Genomic DNA, 7,535 nt, shown 5'->3' with positions numbered 1-7,535 from the left:
AAACCAAAAAACCAAGTCCCCATTTTATTTATGGTAAACCAAATTATTTTCAGTTAAGAATAGTGGCAACCGCATGAAACAGCTTATCAGATACGTCAGCAGGAAGGTATGAGCTCTACAATGGCATTGCAAAAATAAAGAAAATAAGATGGTAAAAACAATAACAGAAAAATGATAAAACATGAACAAAATAAGAAAACGCCAGATATGTACAGCCTCCGTCTGAAATGTGACCTCTTCTACGTTCAGCATAAAACAAACCTAGAGAACATTTCTCAATGCGCATCGCAGATGAAGCTGGTGCTAGCCAGTTGGAGGGCGGAGACATTCATTCCAAGAAGGGAGAAACGCACAGTTAGCAACTTGCTGGGATTATAACAATGTCTTGGGTTTTCCTGCAATTCTGTTACTGAAAATGACACAGAGTAAATGCTCTGATATGGTCGTACAGAAATGACTTGTTTGTCACCACATTTCAGAACAAACTACTCAGAGCCACAGGCACCGGGTCTGGGAAAGCAGAGGTGGATGGCCACGCAGCCAGGTGAGGGGTGTTTACCTTTGTGAGGTCGGCGGACGGAAGCAGGGCTCTATAGCCTGGACGCTTCTGCACTAATGAGTCTTCTAATAATCAGCTCGTGGTTTTCTGTTTAACTTCAGATCCATCCTGTGCCGGGTTTTATTCTTTCTTTTTTTATGGCTGCTATGATGACTCCCTGAGGAAGTAGAAGCAGCAGCCTTCTGAGGTTTCACTCCTTGCACAGATCCATCAGCTCCTCAGGATGCTCCTGGCTGGGCTCGTTTTCCTGATTGTGGAAGTCTGGAGAAGTATCACTTTCCGTCCCACTTCCTGGCTCCCTCTTTTCAATGAGCTGGTCCTGAACTCCTGCCAATGCACTTGCTGCAGCTGCTGAAGTAACTGAGGGTTTACTGAAGAGCCGCTCCTTCTATCGTTTTTTGCTATTGGAGTATTTTGGTTCGTCAGGTACTGATCCCAGCCACGAATAGTGTTGCCATACATCTGAGTGTCTTCCAGGTAGCTTCCCTCAAAAGCACAGATCTGGCTCTCCAAGTTGGCCAGTGTTTGCGCCAGTTCCTGCTTCCGCTTCCCGAGCCCCGCCTGCTCGCGCCGGCTGTCCGGGATCTGCGGCAGCGTCGCCTTGTTGTGCATCGCCATGTTGTACTCCCGTGGATAGATTTTTAAAAATAATTTCAAGCCAAAGGTTTTTTTTTGCTTTTTTTTTTTTAAAGTCCCAACGTTATTTTAGACAATTTTCTGTGCCATTTAAATAAGATGGATTAATAAATTCATGTTTGCCTAATATTTCTATTTGAAATCATACATCAGAAATACCACAGGGTTCCAAATTCTATGATCTGGAGACGAAACAAAAAATACTGTTTTTGAAAGAGGAAAGGCCCCGTGAGCACACAGCAGGGAGGCCGTCTGCCAGCTGAGAGGAGAGTTCTTACCAGATACCACATCTGCAGGACCCTTGATCTTGAACTTCACCGCTCTCAGAACTGTCAGAAATAAATATCTTTTGTTTGAAAAAAAAATTCCGTTTTAGGTTCTGTATCAAGCAAAGTTCCCACGCTCATTTAGCTCCTTTTCCGCTTGTCATCCTTGAATGAACAATTGATTATTTGAGATGGAGGCAGTTTTCAGAGTTCAAAGTCAGAAGTTTTTCAGAAGGTCTAGGACAGAGGTACAACTGGAGCTGGCTGATTGACAGAATTGCCTAGAGAACTTTAGAAAATCCCAGCCTCTTGGGTCCCACTCCCTGAAAGCTCTGAGTCAGTGGGGTGAGGCCCCTGAATGTATACATTTTTCTAAAGTTCCCCAATCAATTAAGGTGATTGGCTGCATTTGGTAACTAAGAAACTGAGAAACGGGTACATTTCCTGTGATAGAATCGAGGGAAAAAAAAAAAAAAGCCCTCACCCTGGGTAACACTTTATTCAGGGAAAGCTAGAAGTAACACTGAAATATTAACTTTGCAATGATGGCCAGCACATTTTAAAAGGGAGAATGAAAACCCAGAAACTATTGGGGAGCATGCGATGCAAGGATTACGTAAGTCGTGAGGTATTTAGTACGTGAGAAAAGTGACTGACATCATTGGTGAAAATTAGCCTTGGAGAGGACACGAAGATTGTCTTCAAACATTTAAAGGACCCTTTTGAGGAGGAATTGGGCTTACAGTGTTTTGGATGAGGAACCTTTGTCTTCAGCAAACTTCCCATGCGATTCTGAGGCAGACGGCCTGAGGACCTCACTGGAAGAAGTGAGCCGCTAGAGCTCTCCTGGGTGTGGGAGGGAAGCAGCCAGACATTTACAGGTGGTTTGGGTGCTTGAGGACGAAAGAACTGCTGGGAAGACTTCTATAAGGAGTCAACCAAGATGGATAAGGAAGGAAGGGATGGAGGGGAGGAAGGAAGGAAGGAGGGAAAGAAGAAGGAAGGAGTAAAAGAAGGAAAGAGGGAGGGAAGGAAAGGGAGGGAGGGAGGGAGAAAGGGAGGAAGGAGAGAGGCAGGAATGCTCTGGGTTCAGAGGGCCCACTTCTGATTAAATGATGCTTGTATGACTCTGTGCAATAAAGCCCAGCCGTCTGGAAACAAAGCAGAGAAAATGAAATGACATTAACGGGAAACTGGAAAGAAGAAAGGCAGGTAGAGTGAGGAGGGAAGGGGTAGAGGAAATTCTGGCTCTTGGTAAGAGCAGGTCAAAATGCAGGGTCTTGGCAAAGGGATTCTAAACGTGGAGTAGCCCCTACTTTTCATGGTCTGTGGGCTGAGGAGAGAGCAGTGCATCCCCCCTCCCCCCAGAGCCAGCTGTCCAACCTTTGCGTAGGATGATGGCTTCAAACAGGAGTGCGTGTCAGAATCAAAGGAGGGCCTCTTAAAACACAGGGTGTTGGACCCACCCGAGAGAGATTCTGAGTCAGTAGGTCTGGGAGGGGCCACAGGGTTTGTTTCTTTGACGAGCTCCTGGGTGGGGCTAATTCTGTGGTCCTGGGGCCACACTTTGAAAAAGTGACCCAGGAAAAGCCAGGCTTCTGTTAAATTAACAGGCTTGGAGAGGATGAGAACATGAGAAACTCATCCACCAGAGGGGGTTCCCAAGGGCAGAGTAAACATGCCTGGGTTAAAATGAGCTGCTCCAGGGCAAGATTTCGGGCATCCTTACATGACTGGGCATGAGTCGGATGGAGTCCAGGATGTTTTCCAGCAGCTGTAAGTCTGTATGAGCAGATCACACATATCCATCGCTAGTTACTTAACGCTGGCTTCCTTCTGTGTACGTCCAACTTTATCAGTGCCCGGCAGTTTACTTCTCTGTGCCTGAGAGGGGTTTTGATTCAGGTCCAGTACTGAGTAGGTGTCCTCAGAAAGAATGAACAGTTGGCAGCAGAGGCCTTTAGCAAAACCTGATGGTATAAGAACTTTATGGTTTTTCTTAAAGATCTAGAATCTGTAATATCACGTACAAAGCCTTCCACAGGGTGGCTTTGGAGCATCTCTGCCATGAAGAAATCCCTCCTTCCTTTTCTCGACTTTGGTCACAGCAGATGGAGTCCAGTTCCTTGTGTGCACCATGCTTTCTCCAGTATCAAGGCTTCACACGTTAGAATGCTTTTCCTCTTGCTTTTTGAGCTAACTTGTACTGATTCTTCTAGTTAACTTTAGTGTCTCTTTGGGGAAAACTCTGCTCACCATCAAACTAGAGCACCTGGGCTTCCCTGGTGGCGCAGTGGTTGAGAGTCCGCCTGCCGATGCAGGGGACACGGGTTCGTGCCCCGGTCCGGGAAGATCCCACATGCCGCGGAGCGGCTGGGCCCGTGAGCCATGGCCGCTGAGCCTGTGCGTCCGGAGCCTGTGCTCCGCAGCGGGAGAGGCCACAACAGTGAGAGGCTCGCGTACCACAAAAAAAAAATAAATTAAAAAAAAAAATCAAACTAGAGCACCTTTCTCCTTTTCTTTGACAACATGTGTCACTGGTGCGATTCCACATTTACTATCACTTTCCATGTTTTGACCACAACTCCGGAATGGCGGAGGGGTGACCCACTTGTCTGGTTGCTCCAGAACTTCTCTGTTTTTACAGTTCCAAGTCCTGTGCCCCAGGAAGACCAGCGTGCTCGATCATCCTAGCCTTGTTCCCGCCATCCCCCCAGAGCTAGCACTTAGCTCTGTGATGGGAACATATTACGCGCTCAGAATATTTGCATTAAACAGAATGGAGTAATGCTTAAAGTGGGTAAAAAGGGAATCATCTTTGACTCTCAATATCCTTATGACCTCAACAAATATTACTTTGAGAAGGGAAAAAAGATGGCAAAAACTTACTATTCAAAGTGACTTTGGGGGTCTGATTCCAACCTTTCACCTTGAAAGTTGCTAGGTAGATTTAAGACTGAAGATATATGGTCAGAATGAATAAGGCCAACCTGCTGAGAATGGGGGTCCCCATCCACCCATTCATTCAGCAAACAGTACTGTTTTCTGCCTATCCTCAGAAATGAAATACTGTTCATTTTCTTGAGAGTTTTCAGAAATCACCTAATGAAATGCAAATACTTTGGTAGGACATAAGCTCTGTTAGCTGTAAATCTGAAGCTGTAAATCTGAAGGGGGGATTACCTTGAGTACCAGGACAAGAAGAACTTCTAGGGTGGCCTGGGTTAGGCTGTGGTGACATCCTGTTTCTGTTTCGATGTCCCCTCTTCACCCACCTCCCTGGGGACATGAGTGTCTCTCTCAGTAAATATACAATCAGTGCTCCTGAAGAACTGAAGTGCTTACAGGAAACAAAATGTCCTGAGTAACTTGAATAAACAAACTCGGTAAGTCCTCTGTAAAATCCTTTGTCATTTTAAACAGACTCTCAAGTGTTGCAGAGTATTTAGGAACACAGCGTGTTTAAGAGCTAGCATCCAGGATTTCAATCTTCCAAACAAGAAAATTAGAAAGCAAGTCCTGTTCCCACCGAGACAGAGTAAAGGCAAAAGCTATTAGGACAACTCATCTTCTAGAATATTAAAAACACCCTCGCACGCTCTTCCAGGTCAGAAGAACAGAGAGCCGCTGGAGCTTGGAGTGGTAAGAACAGCTGTATGGCGGTGCCTCTCAGACAGGTACATGGTAAGCTAGTGATTGCTCGTGAAGACAGGGATTAAAGTGAGGGGGAAGGAAGCAGCGATACTTCTCCTTAGACCGTGATTCCTACTTTACTCTCAAAGGATGCCTCTACTTCAGACTTTGGGGGAAAGGTGGGGAAAAGAAGAAGGTGAAAAGAGTCTGAGGAAATGGGGAAAGATGCTCCAGAGTGGTTTTCATCCACTCAGAACCAATTCCTTTGACAGAAGAGGAGCGCTGTTTTCCTTCACCTCAAACAGTGATGATGGAGGCGACTGGGGTAATCTTCAAAGCATTCTTGACCTGACAGCTATCTCCAAGACATGTGTCTGTTGCAAGAGGAGCCTGTGGGCAGAGTGGACCAGGCCAACCCAAATCTTTCAGTACTTGTTCCTTCTGGGTTACCTGTTGCTATGTAACAAATTACCCTAAAACGTCAGTTGCGGAAAACAACCACCATTTTATTACAGTTCATGATTTTGTGGGCCAGGAATTCCAGCAGGGTGCCAGGGATGACTCTTCTGTCCCACTGGGCGTCAATTGTGGTCATCTGGCATTGTATTCAGTTACCCGATGGGCTGGTCTGGAGGATCCAGGACAGATTCCTTGATGGGAGCTGTGGGCTGAGCCATGGCCCCCAAGACATCCAGGTTCTAATCCTTGAGACCCATGAATGTCACCTTACATGGCAAAAGGCACTTTGCAGATGTGATTAAATTGAGACTTGTCAGATGGCGGGGATTAGCCTGGATTACTCAGGGGGGCCCTAAATGTAATCAGAACTGTCCTTATGAGAGGCAGGGAGATTGACTCTAGAGAAAGGCTTCGCGAGAAAGGAAACAGGTCCCATGAGTCTGGCTTTGGAGCTGGAGGGAAACGACCATGAATCAAGGATCTGGGGGGAATACAGCTCTGGAAAAGGCAGGGAAACAGATTTGCCTCTGAGCCACTGGAGGGAGCGAGGCCCTGCCGACACCTTGATTTTGGCCTGATGTTGGACTCCTGACCTCCAGCACGATAAGAAGTACCAGGTTTGGTACAGCAGCCGTAGGAAATTAGTACAGCAGGGATGGTCGGAAGACTGGACTGCATGGAGGCTATTCGAACGGCATGCCTGCTGTGGCCTCTCCAGGGAGGGGGGTGGTCCCAGGACTCCTTCTGTGGCAGCTCAGGGTCTCAGAAGGAGTGTTGCCAGAGAGGAGTACAAGGTTCAGCACAGATCCTGCCCAGACCCAAGGGGAGGATCCCTGGTATGGACAGGACACCCTGGTACACGGTAGCTCCGTAATTGTCAGGGATGCAGCTCGCTGGCTCTCAGTGATCCACTGTCCTTGGCCTGATGTCCCTTTGTCTAGGAAGGCTTCCTGAACTCCAGCCAATGCAACCACATTTTGTCCACCAGGAAAAATAAGGGAGGAAGACAAAAGCAGTGAAGGACACAAGCCAGCTATCTTTTAAGGGCCTTCCTAGCAGCTGTTACCCACACTGCCGCTTTCATGCCTGGCAAGAGAACAATAAGGGAGTGAATCTTTCATCTGCGTGAACAGGTGCCTAGCTAAAAGCCAGAGTTTCTTCTACTAAGGAAGACAGGGAAAACCATTAGTGGCTAGAACTTTGGCATCTGTGGCATGTGCCACACCTACAAGAAGAGATTAAAAACATGGGATCAGAAAGAAGAAAGACCTGATTTCGGACTGGATTTTAGTATGTGATACAAACACATTAACATTAGCACGTCACGACCCCCTTTCCAAAACCACATTAAAATCAATTTCAGGACGTGCATCGTGAAATGACTTTTCTTTTCCCTAAAATCTTTTCCTGGTAAAGTTGAGATATATCTTATGTTCATTCATGTCTTACATTTGGGCGATGATGGTAAATATCTCATTGGATTTACTACCTCAAATTTATGAAGTAGATAACATCCTCAGGGTTCATAAGCGTTAGTCATGTTGTTGAAGCTCAGAGCCAGGTCTGAAATCCAGATGGATCTGCCTTCAAAACCTGTGTCCTTACTGTTCCAAAATATGTCATGCTTCCTCAAAATATACCCAAACTTTTGCACTTTAGGAAAGAAATAACCTTAATGTGAGGGGCTTTTCCCATTTTCTCCTGCAGTAGATTATTGTTTGGTGGTAGACAGAGGTAATTTCAAACTGAAGAAGAGAGCGGAACTGTAATATAAAGAAAAATTCCAATGAAATACTGGTCCAGTCAGAGAATTTTGTGTAACTATCTAGTAACTAGGGGTCCTGGGTCCTTTCAGCGACACCACAGCTACATAGCAGGTCTCAGCTGAATTTGTGTTATAGCCTGGTGGGCAGCCAGTGTAAACCATGCAAACTGAACTTCCGTGCTTCTAAGTACTACGGCAGATTCCTGAATGCAGAGCA

The 7,535-nt window shown here is 46.2% G+C and overlaps 1 pseudogene; it reads right to left on the bottom strand.

The window, feature by feature from the left end:
• Positions 1–344: 344 nt before the first annotated feature.
• Positions 345–1,177, bottom strand: LOC101283942 (chromatin modification-related protein MEAF6-like; annotated as a pseudogene).
• Positions 1,178–7,535: the final 6,358 nt, after the last annotated feature.

This window comes from Orcinus orca, chromosome 10, assembly GCF_937001465.1.
Source record: "Orcinus orca chromosome 10, mOrcOrc1.1, whole genome shotgun sequence".
Lineage (NCBI taxonomy): Eukaryota > Metazoa > Chordata > Mammalia > Artiodactyla > Delphinidae > Orcinus > Orcinus orca.
Note: the sequence above shows the minus strand (reverse complement) of the source record. Positions and strands in the feature narration are given on the sequence as shown.